A 21,230-nucleotide genomic window follows, 5' to 3' on the forward strand; every position below is an offset into this window, starting at 1 on the left:
ACAAAAACACGAAACACGGTTACTCTGGATTGATCATCCCATTCAGCTCAACAAGGTTTTGAAATCTAGTTTTGTCAAACGCTTTAGTGAACAAGTCAGCGAAATTATCTAACGTATCGATCTTTTCGAGCACAATCAGTTTCTTCTCAGCACAATCCCGTATAAAATGATGACGGATGTCAATATGTTTAGTTTTACTGTGCTTTACGGGATTGTTAGTTACTGAGATAGCAGCAGTGTTATCAATGCAAATAGGAGTAAGTGAGATATTCAGACCTTAATCGCGCAACTGTTGTTGAATCCAAAGAACCTGGGAGCAGCAGTTGGATGCTGCCATGTATTCTGCTTCACAGGTTGAAATGGCGACTGAGGTCTGCTTCTTGCATTGCCATGACACTAATCTGCCACCAAGAAACTGACATCCACCTGTCGTTGACTTCCAACTCTGATTGCACCCTCCATAATCAGAATCTGTGTAGGCGACTAGCTCCAAGTCTCCTCCTCTCGTGTACCACAACCCCAGCTTTGGCTTGCCTTTGAGATACCGCAGTATCCTCTTCACACCCTTCAAATGAGATTCTTTTGGGTTTGCCTGAAAGCGAGCAAAAAGACAAACAGCAAACATAATATCAGGCCTAGAAGCAGTTAAGTACATTAAAGAACCTATTATTGTCCGATATTGGGTTGGGTCCACGTCTGCATCGTTGTCTGAATCAGCACCCAATTTGTGGTTGACGCAGACTGGAGTATCATATGGAGTGCTGTCCTCCATCTTGAAGCGTTTGAGAACATCATGGACATACTTCGTCTGATGAATGAACATCCCATCTTTCTTCTGATCAACCTGCAATCCTAAAAAGAAAGTTAGTTCACCCATGGCACTCATTTCAAACCTCTTTTTCATGACGGCCTCAAACTCCTGACACATAGCGACTTTTGATGCAGCAAAGATAATGTCGTCCACGTAGACTTGCACCAGTAGAAAGTCGTTTCCCTTTCTCTTGAAGAACAATGTGCTATCAATCTTACCCCTTTCAAACTCATTCTCAAGCAAGTAATCTGATAAAGTTGAGTACCAGGCACGAGGTGCCTGATGTAGTCCATACAGTGCTTTACTTAGCTTGTATACGTGATCAGGAAAGTCTGGGTCAGGAAAACCCGGAGGTTGCTCAACGTACACAACCTCATCGACTTTACCGTTAAGGAAAGCACTCTTCACGTCTAGCTGAAATACCTTCATCTCCTTGTGAGCAGCAAATGCCAAAAACAAACGAATGGCTTCCAATCTTGCCACAGGAGCAAACACCTCATTGTAATCGATCCCCTCTTGCTGATTAAAACCTTTTACAACCAGCCTCGCCTTGTTCCTGATAACAATCCCTTTCTCATCTCTCTTGCATTTGAAAACCCATTTGGTGCCAATCGCATGCACATTCTTTGGTTTTTCAACCAAATTCCATACTTCCATTTTCTTGAACTGAGCTAGCTCTTCTTACATGGCTTCAACCCACGAGCTGTCCTTGAGAGCCATTTGATAGTTCTTTGGTTCAATCTGGCTGATGAAGTAGGTGTACAAGCATTCGTTGATTATGCCCGTATCCTTAATGCTTGTGTAAACACAGGTGTGCTCATTCAAGCTTTGTCTTGTTTGTACACCGGCGGACAGATAACCTATCACATTCTCCAAAGGGTGATTTTTGTGAATTCTCGTAGTCGGAACCGAACTGACATGCAAATTGTCTTCCAGATTCGAAGATAGCTCATCAATGGGTGATTGTTGTTGATAGTGAAACGGATTGAAGAATTCCTCTTCTGTAGAGGCAGCAGTGGTATCGACAGCATTTGATGAGGAAGGCTGGCATTCATCATACTGTGGTCGTTGCACCAAAGTGTCTTCCTCATCGCAAATCATCTTAGTAGCAATTCTTTCATCAACTTCTGCACAATCCAAATAAGGTATGTTAAAAGATTTAAAAAGTCTATCATAGTCGAAAACCCCGGCGGGTCCCGTGCTTGGTTTTGGTGATTTATAACTTGTGATATCAGTGTTACACACCACCTCAACCTTGCTGGTCGATGTATTAAAGACACATCTGTTGGGAGTCCCAACAACATATCCGACTAAAATTCCTTCGTCGGCTACTTCACCAAATTTAGAATTTGTCTTTAATATCGAACACGGGGACCCGAATGGTTCAAGACCACTCAAGTTGGGCTTTCTCCCATGCATAAGCTCATAACATGTTTTATTCAGTCTTTTAACAGTTAAAACTCTATTAAGGATATAACAGGTTGTTGCAACAGCTTCAGCCAAAACACCACAGGAAGCTTCGAATCAGCTAGCATTGTTCTGGCTCCTTCAATTAACGTTCTGTTCTTCCTCTCAGCCACTCCATTTTGTTGCGGAGTATACGGTGCGCTGTATTGGTGTTCTATCCCCTTCTGTAAGCAGAAGATCTCCATCTCATAGTTCTTGAACTCAGTTCCATTGTCACTCCTGATGAATTTAACCCTTTTCCCCATGATATTCTCAACCTTGGTAATCAAATTCTTTACCATCTGCACTGTTTCATCCTTTGACTTTAGGAAATATACCCAAGAATATCGAGAGAAATCATCAGTGATCACCAAGCAGTATGAAGTTCCTCCTAGGCTTTTTACATTCACGGGACCGAAGAGATCCATGTGAAGTAGTTCTAGGGTACTGACAATTGAATTAACCTTCTTGGTGTGATGGGATTTCTTGTGTTGCTTTCCCTTTTTGCATGATAAGCATTGGTCTTCAAAGTTGAAATTCTTCAAAGGAACACCCAGCACAAGCCCATTCTTGACAATGTAGTTCATTTTCCGAAGATGAATATGCCCCATTCTCCTATGCCACAACTCGGACTCCGATTCGGTAGCTTTTAACAGAAGACACGATTCTTCTGTGGCCATCTCAGTCGACCTCATATCCATGATATACGTATTCTTCTCTCTTGGAGCCTTCATAACAATCCAATCCTCTGGTATCTTGAAACCAGGATATAGCACGATCGCCTCATTCTTGGTAAAATGCACGGTGTAGTCTTTGTCACAGATCTGCGAAACACTCAGCAGATTATGCTTCAACTCTTCAACGAAATTTACTTTCTCTAAAGTCATCTTTCCATTCGTCACCGTCCCTGTTCCAGTAATCCTTCCACCGCTCTCTCCAGCGAAACTCACTCTTCCTCCTTGAACAGGTTTCCATTCGTGTAACAACTTCTTGTTACCCGTCATGTGCCGGGAACAGCCGCTATCCACAACCCATTGATTGTTGGCAGCCCTGTTCAACTGTTCCTTCACGATTAAAGCAGAGGATTAAAATCTGGGGACCCAAGACCTATTGGTCTTGGGTCGATACATCCCATACCTTGGCTGTCCAAAGTTAGTATCATAATAATTTCTGTGAGTCCTAACAGGATACCTTCTTGTGGATTGTCTATGAGGCCATCCAAACCTTCGTGAATTAAAAGAATTATTACTTATGGTTTGGTTGTTAGCAGTGAAAAACTGAGATCTATTTCTTTGAAAACCTGGATTAGTCCAATTTCTGAACTTTGGTGAGTTTTCATTTTTACCATTTCTGTTAGTTCTATTCTCAGTTCTTGAAGGCCTCACACCTCTGAATCTCTGCTTCAGAGGGCAATCAGCAATTAGGTGTCCTAATTGATTACATCTGAAACAACTCCTGTGTTCAACTTTCTTTTCAATAGTTGTCTTAGATGTTGAGGCTGTATTACTGCCCGTTTGTCTCACATACGGTGGGACATACGGGTTTAGTGGAGACTTCTTTTCAGGTGTTTTATTTTTCTCTCCACATTTTGGTAACACTGCCTCTTGTTTTGTCTCACTCGACTCGGATGACTTATCCGAGTTTGATGCGACAGGACTAGGAGCAGAAATCTTAATACTCGTAACAGGCTTACTCGTTTCGCCTTTACTAACTTCTGGTTCTTTAATAGTAACCTTAACCGGAACTGTCTGACCATAGTCAACATCAACAGATTTCTGATTACTAGGATCATAAGTGTAGTTATGATTGTAAGGTGGTGGAACTTCATGATAACCAATTCCTCCCCTTTTTACCTTGATCACTAACGAGGTGATCAAGTATAGCGGAGGAATTTCTGAATTGCTCAAGTTTCCTGTTAAGTTCCACCACTTTCACCTGGTGATCAGCTATCTGTTTATCCCTTTCAGCTATTAGTTTGGTTTTCTCTTCTAGCACTTCATAACTAAGATCAATCATTTGAATTTTCTCAGCAAGATTTGCTTTAAGACTTCTAATATCTTTCTCACTAGCTTTAATTTTTACTTTGTAACTATTTTCTCTAGCTTTAGTGAAATGATGATCTTCTTTTAATGTTTTAAATTGCGCATCCAAATTAACAAACTGATCAGTTATAGTTGTCAGTTGTTCAGACAGATTTTCACATTTAGTACATGGGAGTTCGGTACTTACCTCGGAGAGCTGGTCTGTCACATCTGCCATATAAGCTTCATTTTCGCCAGTTCCTTTCTCACTATCTGCAGTTTCAATGTTTGCCAAATTGGCCTGTTCGAACACTTCTTCAACATGCAGATTCCAGTTGTACTCCCCGTTCTGTCTAGAAATCATGGCTCTATTATCATTACCAACACCACTCTGTTGTGTAGACCTGTTCTGACTGCGTTCTACACGTTCATTTGTACACTCTTTTGCAAAGTGGCCATTCTGCTGACAGTTGTAACAGCGAACCTTCGACTTATCGAACCCTGGTCTTTCACCAACAAACTTTCTTCCTGTCTTCTTCATAAATCTCTTAACCCTTCTCACAATCATCGCCATCTGCCACTGCAGATCCATCTCTTCCAGATCATTAGCATCGATCTGATCAAAGTCTTCATCTAACGTTGCAGGGTCAACAATCTTACCCTGAATGTAATTCTCATACGAGGCAATGAAAGATGCATAGAGAGCAAACTGTTGTTCAGCAGATTTAACACTCATGGGCATCTTAGAGTAGTTGTTATTAGGAACACTTGAAGAGAAACTACTCTTGGTTGCTTGAGGTTTAGAAGCATTTGATCCTCCAGCTACAAAGCACACATCACCATTCATGTTGAGTGATACATGACCTTCATGTGTTGAGTTAGCGCCCGACTCTCCCTTTGTGTAGTAAGCAGATGATTCAGACTTCGAACTTGAACTTGAGTTAACTTTTGCACCATACATTCCCGGATCTTGAACCTGATCAGTAGGTGTCTCTTTTCGAACCATGTTTAGTTCAAAAGTTCGTAGCTTGTTAACTGCTGTTTCCAAATCATAATCGGCAAAGTCTTTGTCTTCTCTCATCAACACAGTGTACATCTCCCATTTCGGTGGGAGAGCATCAAGAAGCTTTTCAACGATTTCATCTTCTTTGTAAGCAATTGAATAATTGCTGAGTTCTGTCATCAGGTGATAATATCTAGTGATGATATCATCAAGTGATTCATTCTTCAGATACTTGAAGACCGAGAATTGGGTTTTTAGAAGTTTAATCTTTGACGCACGAATTCCCACATTACCCTCAAACCGGTTCTCAAGTGCTTCCCAAAGCTCTCTAGCAGTTTTATTCTTTCGGAAGGTGTGAAGTATCTCTTGTGGAAGAGCCATTGTAATCGCTGCATGAGCTTTGCTTTCAGCTTCATACATTTTCTTCTCTTCTTCTTCCATCTTGCTGTATTTCTTAATCTGATCACGACCCTCATACTCAGCAGTTGGTGGAATGTATCCATCTTGGATGCACACCCACATCTTAGCATCTTGGTATTTGACATACTGCTCAAACCGATCCTTCCAAGCCACGAAATCGGTTCCTTTCAGCAACTTCGGTGCCTTAGTAGCTGAACCAGCTTCCACTTCCATCTTTACCAGTTTGGTAATATTTATTGAAGACATCTTTCACGAAACTCAAAGAAATCCAAAAAATAAAAATTTTTATTCTCAAACAGTACTGTAGGCGAAGTTGTGGATAACTTCGCTTAAGACTTAACTTCGCTGGAATTCGTAACTTCGCTCTCTTTCTAAAATTTGCCGGATTTGGCGAAGTTGAGAATAACTTCGCTTAAGTTGAGCGAACTTGGGAGGTAGGCGAAGTTGTGGGTAACTTCGCTTGAGGTAAGCGAACTTGAAGAAGTAGGCGAAGTTGCGGATAACTTCGCTTAACCTTATATCTTCGCCGAAACCCTACTAATAGTGACGGCAACTTCGCCTGATGAACACGAAGTTTCTGCAGATTTGATTTCTGGGTTTTTCGAGGTATGTGAAGGTGTTATGGGTTGTTTTTGAAGGTGGGAGGTGAGTAGTACACAAAAACTCGATTATCTCGTCCCGCGAATGGTCGAACGGAACGATTTCTACACCCGCGTGATAATCCCGAACCACACAATCACGAGCAAAAGCTCTGATACCAATTGTAGGTTCCCAGCCGGATCTACACGGAATATCTCGTTCTACGTAGGTGCGGAATCCCTACGTAAGACGTTACGAGCGCAGAAGACGATACGATTAAACACACGTTACAATAAACAAACACACGTTGTATTGCAACCGTAAACACGTGATACTCTGATCACAAAACTCTCTGAAACTCGTTCGATGCTAACTTACAGAATACACGAATTAATTAATCTTTCTGCCGTAACCTAGCTGATTATATAGGCGACAACTTCGCCTGGTAAGTTCAGGCGAAGTTGTTCCTAACTTCGCTTGTTCCACAAGTTCGCCTATAACAAGCGAACTTATGAGAACTTCGCTTACAAACATAACACAAAACTAACTAACACGATTACAGACACTTGACACTGAACTACTGACATCATGCACCAACACTTTCCTCCCAAGTTGCTTCACACTTCATACTAGAGGGCTAGAGTGTAATTTATTATTTTATATCATAAACTAAACCCTAGCCCCTCCTTATGTCCGATCGGCAGGAAGCAAAGCCCCAAGCAATCCCGATTTTTCTTTTGCAGCCAAGATTAAGCCATAGAACTTAAATTCAAGGTTGGTTTTATGATTCCCCATGTCTTTTACACCTTAATTGATCTTTGTATTACGCGTATTGATCGATAAACGACTTGTTTTAGGTTAACCGGGTGGCTGTCCAATTGAGCGGTTTCGGGACTGTTTTGGTTGAGTTTTTGGCACCAAAATCTTCCTAGGTATGTCTAGTATAACATACTTAAAAATCATGTTCATTGGTGTTCGTTAGATTGGTCAACTAGTTGTAGTTAGATTGTTAGTGTTCGGTTGACTAGAATTGTAGTTTGATGCGTTTAACGCGAGTGTTGATGTGATTAACGACCAATTCAGCTCTGGGGCACTCGTTTTGATGTACGGGCTGTTGAAAAATCATTTTTATAAGTTTTGGGGCTGAATTGGTTGTCGGTTACTCCAACGGGTCGGTACAATGCGCAATAGCGTTTATTGAATAGTTGGTGCGTTGTACTTGCGAGTTACCGACCCATTTGACTCGTGTAGCGTTGTGTGGACTTGTTGGCTGTGATTTTATCATGTTGGGTCCACACGGGGCTGAGTTGGATGTTAATGGCCTAAACAACTCTTAAACGCGCGTATCGGTATCACCTAGTGCTTCCGGGGGTAATTTGGGAATTCTTTATTCCCTGGAGTGTCTAAGGGTCGTTTTGGTGAATGTGAGGCCTCGGGGGCTGTTGTGATTTAATTTGATGAGGTCGAGGCATTGGGTGACCCGAACCCCGTTAGAACGTCTCGTAGGATAAACGAGTCATCTTGATGTCATTAGTATTGATTGAATGTAAACCGGCAGGTGTTTGAGTCTTGGGATTACTTAGGGATTCTCTAGCTCGTGGTGAATCCGTGTCTCTTGTCTGGTGAGTTCATGATGCCCCCTTTTAACTCTTTTTAAATTTTTGGGCTAGCATGCTAACCTAAGCGATTTTGCTTGATGAAACGTTTAAACTATTTTATATAGGCTTGCTTGTATATGGTAGGCCTTGGGATGTTATAGTATGTATGTATGTATTATTGTTTGGCTTATATCTGTCGATGTTAGCAGTCATTATCGACTACGGATGTTACGTATGCCTACTTTGTGTTTGCATATGTTGATGAGATGTTACGTGTTTGGGTTGTACGTTTGCTCGACCCTGATGTTATTACTTGGATGTTATATATATATATATATTTTATATATATAGGGATGCACTTATAAAGATGTTTATATATATGTATGTATATATATGTATAAAGATGATTATTTATTGAAGAAGATGGCCTAACTGATGTATCCCTTTTTATAGTTTAAAACCTTTGGAATGACTATCACGATTATTATTTATTGATGTTATTTATTTAAAACTTGAACTCACTAAGCTCAAGCTGATTTTGTGTGCATGTTAGTGTGAGTTTCAGGTTAGGAGAAGGATGCGTTACCGCTTGGACATGCACGAAGCTACTTGGATGGTGGATGGCATGATTAGTCGGATGTTTCAATAATAATAAACATTTGCATTTCAATATTTATTTAAATAAACTTAAATTGGTTTTGCGCATAACTCTCGGGTTACGGGAAATTGTTTTATTAATTATGGTTTTCCGCTGAATTATACTCTGAATTGGTTCTTTTAATGAAATGAACGGTTTTCAAGTTTAAGTATTTTTATAAGTATGATAGATGAATACCAACTGTAGGATTCCCAGGATTCGGGGACATACATTAGGAAGGTTTGACACTACGTGTAACTCAAATCCTGGGTTGTGATTCAAGTCAAATCAATCTATTTTCGTCACTTGATTGTGAAGATTTTTGGTTACCAGAATAATTATTATCATTACCCATATGAACGGTGTCGAAAATATAGCAGAGAGACATCGAGAGTCTAGTGTATTTGAAAACTTAAGAGATGTATTTGAAAACTTCTACATGATTTTTGGAAAATCCCGTTAATTTTGGTTGAAGATTAGGAAGGTTTGACACTACGTGTAACTCAAATCCAGGTATTTTTGGGTTGTGATTCAAGTTAAATCACTCTATTTTCGTCACTTGATTGCAAAGATTTCTTGCCAGAATAAATATTATCATTAGCCATATGAATTTTGTCGGAAACAGAGCAGAGAGATATCGAGAGTGTGGTGTATTTGAAAACATAAGAGATGGTCTCATTTTATAGGCTCTTAAACACGATACATGATTTTTGGTAAATCCCGTTAATTTTGGTTGAAGATTAGGAAGGTTTGACACTACGTGTAACTCAAATCCAATTAAATTATGGGTTGTGTTTCAAGTCAAATCACTATATTTTCCACTTGATTGCAAAGATTTTTGGTTGCCAAAATAACTATTATCATTATCCATATGGAAGGTGTCGGAAACAGAGCTGTGATAAATCGAGAGTGTGGTGTATTTGAAAACTTAAGGGATTGTCTCATTTTATAGGTTCTTAAACGTGCTACATGATTTTTGGTAAATCTCGTTAATTTTGGTTGAAGATTAGGAAGGTTTGACACTACGTGTAACTCAAATCCAGGTATGGTATTTTTGGTTGTGATTCAAGTCAAATCACTCTATTTTCGTCACTTGATTGCAAAGATTTGCAAGAATAACTATTATCAATAGCCTTATGAAAGTTGTCGGAAACAAGAGCAGAGAGATATCGAGAGTGTTGTGTATTTGAAATATTAAGAGATGGTCTCATTTTATAGGCTCTTAAATGCGCTACGTGATTTTTGGTAAATCCCGTTAATTTTGGTTGAAGATTAGGAAGGTTTGACACTATGTGTAACTCAAATCCAGTTATTTTGGGTTGTGATTCAAGTCAAATCACTCTATTTTCGTCACTTAATTGCGAAGATTTCTAGTTTCCAGAATAACTATTATCATTAGCCATATGAAAGGTGTCGGAAACAGAGGAGTGAGATATCGAGAGTGTGATGTATTTGAAAACATTAGAGATTATCTCAATTTATAGGCTCTTAAACACGCTACATGATTTTTGGTAATTCCTTTAATTTTGGTTGAAGATTAGGAAGGTTTGACACTACATGTAACTAAAATCGAGGAATTTTTTGGTTGGGTTCAAGTCAAATAACTCAATTTTCGTCACTTGATTGCGAAGATTTCTGGTTGCCAGAATAAATATTATCAAGTGCTAAATGAAAGGTGTCGGAAACAGAGCAGAGGGATATCGAGATTGTGGTGTATTTGAAAACTTAAGGGATGGTCTCGTTTTAAAGTCTCTTAAACACACTACAAGATTTTAGATAAATCCCGTTAATTTTGGTTGAAGATTAGGAAGGTTTGACACTACGTGTAACTCAAATCCAGGTATTTATGGGTTGTGATTCAAGTCAAATCACTCTATTTTTGTCACTTGATTGCGAAGATTTCTTGTTGCGAGAATAACTATTATCATTAGCCATATGAAAGGTGTCGGGAACAGATCATAGAGATATCGAGAATGTGGTGTATTTTAAAACTCAAAAGATTGTCTCATTTTATATGCTCCTAAACGCCCTACTTGATTTTTGGTAAATCCCGTTAATTTTGGTTGAAGATTAAGAAGGTTTGACACTACGTGTAACTTAAATCCAGGTAGAGTATCTTTGTGTTGTGATTCAAGTCCAATCACTTACTTTTCGTCACTTGATTGCGTAGATTTCTGGTTGCGAGAATAACTATTATCGTTAGCCATATGAAAGGTGTTGGAAACAGAGCAGAGAGATATCGAGAGTGTGGTGCATTTGAAAACTGAAGAGATGCTATCATTTTATAGGCTCTTAAACGCGCTACGTGATTTTTGATAAATCCCGTTAATTTTGATTGAAGATTAGGAAGGTTTGACACTACGTGTAACTCAAATCCAGGTATTTTGGATTGTGATTAAAGTCAAATCACTCTATTTTCATCACTTGATTGCGAAGATTTCTTGTTTCCTGAATAATTATTATCGTTAGCCATATGAAAGGTGTCGGAAACAGAGCAGTAAGATATCGAAAGTGTGATGTATTTGTAAACTTAAGACACTAGCTCAATTTATAAGCTCTTAAACACGCTACATGATTTTTGGTAGTCCTGTTAATTTTTGTTGAAGATTAGGAAGGTTTGACACTACATGTAACTCAAATCAAGGAATTTTTGGTTTGTGATTCAAGTCAAATCACTCAATTTTCGTCACGTGATTGCGAAGATTTCTGGTTGCCAGAATAAATATTATCATTAGCCATATGATAGGTGTCGGAAACAGAGCAGAGGGATATCGAGAGTGTGGTGTATTTGAAAACTTATGAGATGGTCTCATTTTATAGGCTCTTAAACGCGCTACGTGATTTTTGGTAAATCCCGTTAATTTTGGTTGAACATTATGAAGGTTTGACACTACGTGTAACTCAAATACAGGTATTTTTACGTTTTGATTCAAGTTAAATCACTCAATTTTCGTCACTTAATTGCGAAGATTTCTTGTTGTGAAAAAACTATTTTCATTAGCCGTATGAAAGGTGTCGGAAACAGATCAGAGAGATATCGAGACTGTGGTGTATTTGAAAACTCAAAAGATTGTCTCGTTTTATTTGCTCTTAAACGCGCCACATGATATTTGGTAAATCCCGTTAATTTTGGTTGAAGATTAGGAAGGTTTGACACTATGTGTAACTCAAATCCATGTATAGTATCTTTGTGTTGTGATTCAAGTCAAATCACTCAATTTTCGTCACTTGATTGCGAAGATTTCTGGTTGCGAGAATAACTATTATCGTTAGCCATATTAAAGGTTTCGAAAACAGAGCAGAGAGATATCGAGAGTGTGGTGCATTTGAAAACTTAAGAGAAGGTCTCATTTTATAAGCTCTTAAACGTGCTACGTGATTTTTGGAAAATCCCGTTAATTTGGATTGAAGATTAGGAAGGTTTTATTTAAGATTAGGAAGGTTTGACACAAAGTGTAACTGAAATCCAGGTATTTTGGGTTGTGATTCAAGTCAAATCACTATATTTTCGTCACTTGATTGCGAAGATTTCTAGTTGCCAGAATAACTATTATCATTACCCATATGAAATATGTCGGAAACAGAGCAGAGAGATATCGAGAGTTTGGTGTGTTTAAAAACTTAAGAGATGGTCACAATTTATAGGCTCTTAAACGCGCTACATGATTTTTGGTAAATCCCGTTAATTTTGGTTGAATATTATGAAGGTTTGGCACTACGTGTAACTCAAATCCAAGTATTTTTGGTTTGTGATTCAACTCAAATCACTCTATTTTCGTCACTTGATTGCGAAGATTTCTGCTTGTAGAATAACTATTATCATTAGCCATATGAAAGGTGTCGGAAACTGAGCAACTATTATCATTAGCCATATAAAATGAGATGGTCTCATTTTATAGGCTCTTAAACGTGCAGCACGATTTTTGGTAAATCCATTTAATTTTGGTTGAAGATTAGAAAGGTTTGACATTATGTGTAACTCAAATCCAGTTATTTTTGGGTTGTGATTCAAGTCAAAACACTCTATTTTTCCGTTGCCAGAATAACTATGATCACCATTCATACGAGTGGTGTTGGAAACAGAGAAGAGAGATATCGAGAGTGTGGTATATTTGAAAACATAAGAGATGGTCTCATTTGATAGGCGCTTAAACGTGATAAACGGTTTTTGGTAAATCCTGTTAATTTTGGTTGAAGATTAGGAAGGTTTGACACTACGTGTAACTCAAATCCAGGTATTTTTGGGTTCTAATTCAAGTCAAATCACTCTTTTTCCTTCACTTGATTGCGAAGATTTGTGGTTGCCAGAATAACTATTATCATTAGCCGTATGAAAGGTGTCGGAAACAGAGCAGAAAGATATCGAGAGTATGCTGTGTTGGAAAACTTAAGAGATTGTATCATTTTATAGGCTCTTAAACGCACTACATGATTTTTGAAGATCCCTTTAATTTTGGTTAAAGATTAGGAAGGCTTGTCACTACGTGCGACTCAAATTCTGGCATCTTTGGTTTATGATTCAAGTCAAATCACACTATATTCGTCACTTGATTGCGAAGATTTCTGGTTGTGAGAATAACTATTATCATTAGCCATATGAAAGGTGACGGAAAAAGAGCAGAGAGATATCGAGAGTGTGGTGTATTTGAAAACTTAAGAGATGGTCTCATTATATAGGCTCTAAAATGCGCTACATGATTGTTGGTAAATCCCGTTAATTTTGGTTGAAGATTAAGAAGGTTTGACACTACGTGTAACTCAAATCTAGGTATTTTTGGGTTGTGATTCAAGTCAAATCACTCTATTTTCGTCATTTGATTGCGAAGATTTCTGGTTGCGAGAATAACTATTATCGTTAGCCATATGAAAGGTGTCGGAAGCAGAGCAGAGAGATATCGAGAGTGTGGTGCATTTGAAAACTTAAGAGATGGTCTCATTTTATAGGCTTTTAAACATGCTACGTGATTTTTGGAAAATCCCGTTAATTTTGATTGAAGATTAGGAAGGTTTGACACTACGTGTAACTCAAATCCAGGTATTTTGGGTTGCGATTCAAGTCAAATTACTCTATTTTCGTCATTGCGAAGTTTTCTGGTTGCCAGAATAACTATTATCATTACCAATATGAAATGTGTCGGAAACAGAACAGAGAGATATCGAGAGTGTGCTGTGTTTGAAAACTCAAGAGATTGTCTCAATTTATAGGCTCTTAAATGCGCTACATGATTTTTGGTAAATTCCGTTAATTTTGGTTGAAGATTAGGAAGGTTTGACACTACGTGTGACTCAAATCCAAGTGTTTTTGGGTTGTGATTCAAGTTAAATCACTCTATTTTTGTCACTTAATTGCGAAGATTTCTGGTTGCCAGAATAACAATTATCATTAGTCATACGAAAGTTGTTGGAATAAGAGTAGGGAGATATCGAGAGTGTGGTGTATTTGAAAATTTAAGAGACGGTCTCAATTTATAGGCTTTTAAATATGCTACATGATTTTTGGTAAATCCCGTTAATTTTTGCTGAAGTTTAGGACGGTTTGACACTTCGTGTAACTCAAATACAATTATTTTTGGGTTGTGATTCAAGTCAAATCACTCTATTTTCGTCAATTGATTGCAAAGATTTCTAGTTGCCAGAATAACTATTATCATTAGCCATATTAAAGGTGTCGGAAAACTGAGCATAGCGATATCGTGAGTGTGGTTTATTTGAAAACGTAAGAGATTGTCTCATTTTATAGGCTCTTAAACGCGCTACTTGATTTTTGGTAAATCCCGTTAATTTTGATTGGAGATTAGGAAGGTTTGACACTACGTGTAACTCAAATCCAGTTATTTTTGGGTTGTGATTCAAGTCAAATCACTATATTTTCGTCACTTGATTGCAAAGATTTCTGGTTACGAGAATAACAATTATCATTATATCCTCTCTCGAAGTGTTGCCCTCTAAGCCGTTGTTTCCCAAGGCCAATAAGTACCTCCTAAAATGTAACATTTTTTTTTAAACTGGAGATTTCTTGTTGCCAGAATAACTTAATTAAATGAATTTTAGAAAAAATAACTAAACATTTAAATAGGATTCATGTAATTAGCCCGAATAATATTAGTCAAATTTTTAATTCGTAGAAATCTAACAACAACAATCTGTGTTAAAAACTTGAGCATAATTAATTCACTTAATGGTAGATAGCTTCACATTCATGTGTTCGAATTAAAACTGAGATACTCTTCAGTTTGTTTTGATCCAATTACCAATTAATAATAGTATTTAATAGTAATATTTTGATTTGATTTGACTTCTCATATTTGAGCATAATATGTCCTTAAAACGTAAATTCAATAAATTGAACCTAGTTTAGAACATAATCCAGAGCGTATTCTTTATGATGCCCCAGTCGTGGTTTCTTAAACTAAATTACACTCAATTGAATATATACTACAATTAGTTGTTTGAATATGCTCAATTGAGCTCCGATTAGGGTTTAGAATACCATGTTCAAAATAAACGCACAAATCACTAACCAATATGTTCGATTTTGAATTTCAACTTGATTTTGGTCTACAATTTTTGGAATTTAAGTTTGGTTTTGGTTGAGTGGATTTCAAATGTTCGATTAATACTAAATTCAGATCAATTCGATTTGATCGAGATGGAGAAAATGGTTTCAATTCCTAGCCAATAAAAGAACCAGTGAATTATTTTAGGTTAATTACAATGATACCACCATGTGAAATTGAAATCGATGCTTTATAGGGTCGTGTACTTTCATACGATAAGCCATTTTTGTACGTTACACCTCTCTCTCTCTCTCTCTCTATATATATATATATATATATATATATTACTTGTGTACTAGATGCATTCTATCACTAAAGTTCTTACATTTTTTAACCATTAGAGAGGTGATTCTTGCGGCGTAATAACTATTATCATTAGCCATATTAAAGGTGTCAGAAACAGAACAGATGGATATCGAGAGTGTGGTGTATTTGAAAACTTATGAGATGGTCTCATTTTATAGGCTCTTAAACGCGCTACGTGATTTTTGGTAAATCCCGTTAATTTTGGTTGATGATTAGGAAGGTTTGACAATAAGTGTAACTCAAATCCAGGTATTTTTAGGTTGTGATTGAAGTCAAACCACTCTATTTTCGTCACTTGATTGCGAAGATTTCTCGTTTCGAGAAAAACTATTATCATTAGCCATATGAAAAGTGTCGGAAACAGATCAGAGAGATATCGAGAGTGTGGTGTATTTGAAAACTCAAAAGATTGTCTCATTTTATTTGCTCTTAAAAGCTCTACATGATTTTTGGTAAATCCCGTTAATTTTGGTTGAAGATTAGGAAGGTTTGACACTACGTGTAACTCAAATCCAGGTATAGTATCTTTGTGTTGTGATTCAAGTCAAATCACTCAATTTCGTCACTTGATTGCGAAGATTTCTGGTTGCGAGAATAACTTTTATCGTTAGCCATATGAAAGGTGTCGGAAACAGAGCAGAGAGATATCGAGAGTGTGGTGCATTTGAAAACTTAAGAGATGGTCTCATTTTATAGGCTCTTAAACGTGCTACGTGATTTTTGGAAAATCCCGTTAATTTTGATTGAAGATTAGGAAGGTTTGACACTACGTGTAACTTAAATCCAGGTATTTTGGGTTGCGATTCAAGTCAATTTACTCTATTTTCGTCACTTGATTGCGAAGATTTCTGGTTGCCAGAATAACTATTATCATTACCAATATGAAATGTGTCGGAAACAGAACAGAGAGATATCGAGAGTGTGCTGTGTTTGAAAACTTAAGAGATTGTCTCAATTTATAGGCTCTTAAATGCGCTACATGATTTTTGGTAAATCCCGTTAATTTTGGTTGAATATTATGAAGGTTTGACACTACGTGTAACTCAAATCCAAGTATTATTGGTTTGTGATTCAACTCAAATCACTCTATTTTCGTCACTTGATTGTGAAGATTTCTGCTTGCTAGAATAACAATTATCATTAGCCATATGAAAGTTTTCGGAAACAGAGGAGAGAGATATCGAGAGTGTGGTGTATTTTAAAACTTAACAAATTGTCTCATTTTATAGACTCTTAAACGCACTACATAACTTTTGATGGATCCCGTTAATTTTGGTTGAAGATTATGAAGGTTTGACACTATGTATAACTCAAATCAAGGTATTTTTGGGTTGTTTTTCAAGTGAAATCACTATATTTTCGTGACTTGATTGCGAGAATTCTGGTTGCCATATTAAAGGTGTCGGAAATAGAACGGAGAGATATCGATAGTGTGGTGTATTTGAAAACTTAAGAGATGGTCTCATTTTATAGGCTTTTAAACGTGCTACGTGATTTTTTGAAAATCCCGTTAATTTTGATTGAAGATTAGGAATGTTTGACACTACGTGTAACTCAAATCAAGGTATTTTGGGTTGTGATTCAATTCAAATCACTCTATTTTTGTCACTTGATTGCGAAGATTTCTAGTTGCCAGAATGTAAGTCCCCCCCAGGGCGTCGCCGATCGATACGAGATCCGCACGAGGTCTAGGAGTGCGGAATCCTCCTAGACTCGTTTATTGGTGTAGAAGACGAAGAACACGATTACACACATACAAATACACGAACAAACACACGAACGGGATAAACACATCTGCAGATCTTTTATATAATAACCAAACACGTTACATACCGAACATAAACAGAAACACGGCCGACCCGAGGTGAGCTCTACCTCGGGCCGTCCCATCGACTCTCCCTCTCGGTTTCTCTCTAGACAATTGAACTGTAACACAAAACTCTCTAACTTTCTGGATTACTAACCCTAAACACGACACACACATATATATATAAACTTCGCGGGCTTGGGCTTGTAGGCGAAGTTGTTACAACTTCGCCTATGGCGAAGTTGTTCTAACTTCGCCTATGGCAGAAGTTGTTACAACTTCGCCTATGGCGAAGTTGCTCTAACTTCGTACTTCCACAACGCTGAACAGAATTGCATAGCGACGGTCACAAAACATGCACCAACAGACTCCCCTTTGACCGTTGCTCTCAATTCTAACAAACACAAAAGATCATCTGTTACAAAACCTGCACCAACAGACTCCCTCTTAACTGATGATCTTCTGTTTGCTCTTCAACCAGCCGTGTCTGAAACTGTCTTGTAGCTTCACAAATCTACCAATCACCCAGCGTCTTCCATATCAGATCTCCCCTTCAGTGTAAGCTTCTCCGACAATATAGATTGAGGTCTTTGAAATGCATGCATCCCTGTGCCTAATTGATCATCTCAACCAATCACGTGAGTCCTTCTGACTTCACCAACATGTGAAGTTGGGCTCCCTCCACAACTTCACCAACACGTCGGCATACGATAAGGTTTAATCTTCAACTACTCAACATCAAGTGATCAATTTCATCACAAAACCACCTTGACAGAATCTAACACACATGACCATTAATTAATTCGAAGCATCTTCACTCACCAGGGATAACGATCAAGAACATAAACACTTTAATTCCCGATTAAATCCAACTTGTTCCAGAATTTTCACTTTAATAAATAAGCATCACGTTTCAGGATCCAATTTTCGAACGCCTTGATAATAACATAAATAATATGCTCTGACCGCAATCCAGTAATGACGAAAACCTTCAGTTCAATTTGACTTTCTTCAGTCTGTCAACCTCGAACAACAACAATTTCATTGCCCACAAACACCCAAATATGTGTCAATATCCAGTATCAATCAATATCCCATTCACAACCTCAACTCCATATCCAGAGTTGAAACGTATTTGTTCACACGTAAGACCAAGAGATAACAAATTTCACTCTTTGACGGAACAACGTCTCCGGTCTCACAATAATCGTGTACACCTGGCCATACAGACGAAAATTCCAAAACACTCTTTTTTTTTTTTTTTTTTTTTTTTCTCTCGTTAACTTCGCCTAAAGTTAACTTCGCCTGTCCATAACTTTGCCTGGCTAAAACTTCGCCTAGCTATAACTTCGCCTGGGATAAGCGAACTTGTGAGGTAGGCGAAGTTGTGAATAACTTCGCTTACCCTTATATCTTCGCCGAAACCCTAAAATTTAAGCGACAACTTCGCCTAAACCCCATAACTTCGCCTGCGGCGCTGATTGGCCAGAAACGATCAAAAACGTGCCAGAAACTGCAAAACGCAGATCTCGAACCATAGCATAAGAGCCTAAGGCTCTGATACCACTTGTAGGTTCCCTGGATGGATCTGCACGGGATATCTCGATCTACACAGGTGCGGAATCCCTGCGTAGGTCGTTACGAGCGTAGAACACGAATCAAACAAACACACGATACGAATAAACGAACACACGTTATATTATAACCGAAACACGTGATATAATCACTGAATACAGACTCAATACTCTCTGGTTCTCACGTCTCTCGACTCACACACGTCTGTATACGATTACCTTAAAAACTCACTAAACAAGCCGTGACCTATCATATAAATACACGAAAACTTCGCCTGATATGTTCAGGCGAAGTTGTTGCTAACTTCGCTTGACTAACAAGTTCGCCTGATAAGCGAACTTGTCAGTAACTTCGCTTAAACATAAACAAAACACAATTAACATTACAGACTGGATTACAGACACTAGACTATGAACTACTGACATTATGCACCAACACAGAATAACTATTATCATTAGCCATATGAAAGGTGTCGGAAACAGAGCAGTAAGATATCGAAAGTGTGATGTATTTGTAAACTTAAGAGATTGTCTCAAATTATAGGCTCTTATACACGCTACATGATTTTTGGTATTCCCGTTAATTTTTGTTGAAGATTAGGAAGGTTTGACACTACGTGTAACTCAAATCAAGAAATTTTTGGGTTGTGTTTCAAGTCAAATCACGCAATTTTCGTCACTTGATTGCAAAGATTTCTGGTTTCCAGAATAAATATTATCACTAGCCATATGATAGGTGTCGGAAACAGAGTAGAGAGATATCGAGAGTATGGTGTATTTGAAAACTTAAGAGATGGTTTCATTTGATAGGCTCTTAAACGCGCTGATTTTTGGTAAATCCCGTTAATTTTAGTTGAAGATTATGAAGGTTTGACACTACGTGTAACTCAAATTCAGGTATTTTTGGATTTTGATTCAAGTAAAATCACTGTCTTATCGTCACTTTATTGCAAAGATTTCTTGTTGCCAGAATAACTATTATCATTAGCCATATGAAAGGTGTCAGAAGTAGAGCAGAGAGATACCAAGAGTGTGGTGTATTTGAAAACTAAAGAGATGGTCTCATTTTGTAGGCTCTTAAACGCGCTACGTGATTTTTGGTAAATCCTGTTAATTTTGTTGAAGTTTAGGAAGGTTTGACCCTACGTGTAACTCAAATCGAGGAATTTTTGGGTTGTGGTTCTAGTCAAATAACTCAATTTTTGTCACTTGATTGCGAAGATTTCTGGTTTCCTGAGTAAATATTATCATTAGCCATATGAAAGGTGTCGGAAACATAGCAGAGGGATATCGAGAGTTTGGTGTATTTGAAAACTTAAGAGGTGGTCTCGTTTTATAAGCTCTTAAACACGCTACATGAATTTTGATAAAACCCGTTAATTTTGATTGAAGATTAGCAAGGTTTGACACTACGTGTAACTCAAATCCAGGTATTTATGGGTTGTGATTCAAGTTAAATCACTCTATTTTCGTCACTTGATTGCGAAGATTTCTGGATGCGAGAATAACTATTATCATTAGCCATATGATAGGTCTCGGAAACAGGTCATAGAGATATCGAGAGTGTGGTGTATTGGAAAACTCAAAAGATTGTCTCATTTTATATGCTCTTAAACGTGCTACTTGTTTTTTGGCAAATCCCGTTAATTTTGGTTGAAGATTAGGAAGGTTTGACACTATGAGTAACTCATAACCAGGTATAGTATCTTTGTGTTGTGATTCAAGTCAAATCACTCAATTTTTGTCACTTTATTGCGAAGATTTTTGGTTGCGAGAATAACTATTATCGTTTGCCATATGAAAGGTGTCGGAAACAGAGCAGAGAGATAACGAGAGTGTGGTGCATTTGAAAACTTAAGAGATTGCCTCATTTTATAGGCTCTTAAACGCGCTACATGATTTTTGGTAATCCCGTTAATTTTTGTTGAAGATTAGAAAGGTTTTACACTACGTGTAACTCAAATCCAGGAATTTTTGGGTTGTGATTCAAGTCAAATGACTCAATTTTCGTCACTTCATTGCGAAGATTTCTGGTTGCCAGAATAAATATTATCATTAGCCATATAAAAGGAGTCGGAAACAGAGTAGAGAGATATTGAGAGTATGGTGTATTTGAAAGTTTAAGAGATGGTCTCATTTTATAGGCTCTTAAACGCGTCGATTTTTGGTGTTTCCCATTAATTTTGGTTGAAGATTAAGAAGGTTTGACACTACGTGTAACTCAAATTCAGGTACTTTTGGGTTGTGATTCAAGTCAAATCACTCTATTTTCGTCACTTTGTTGTGAAGATTTCTTGTTGCGAGAATAACTATCATCATTAGCCATATGAAAGGTGTCGGAAATAGAGCAGAGAGATACCGAGAGTGTGGTGTATTTGAAAACAAAAGAGATGGTCAAATTTTATAGGCTCTTAAACGTGCTACGTGATTTTTGGTTAATCCCATTAATTTTTGTTGAAGATTAGGAAGGT

The sequence above is a fragment of the Bidens hawaiensis genome, unplaced genomic scaffold (genome assembly GCF_021521415.1).
Source record: "Bidens hawaiensis isolate Kalapana, Puna unplaced genomic scaffold, B.hawaiensis_p1.1 tig00003004_1, whole genome shotgun sequence".
Taxonomy (NCBI): domain Eukaryota; kingdom Viridiplantae; phylum Streptophyta; class Magnoliopsida; order Asterales; family Asteraceae; genus Bidens; species Bidens hawaiensis.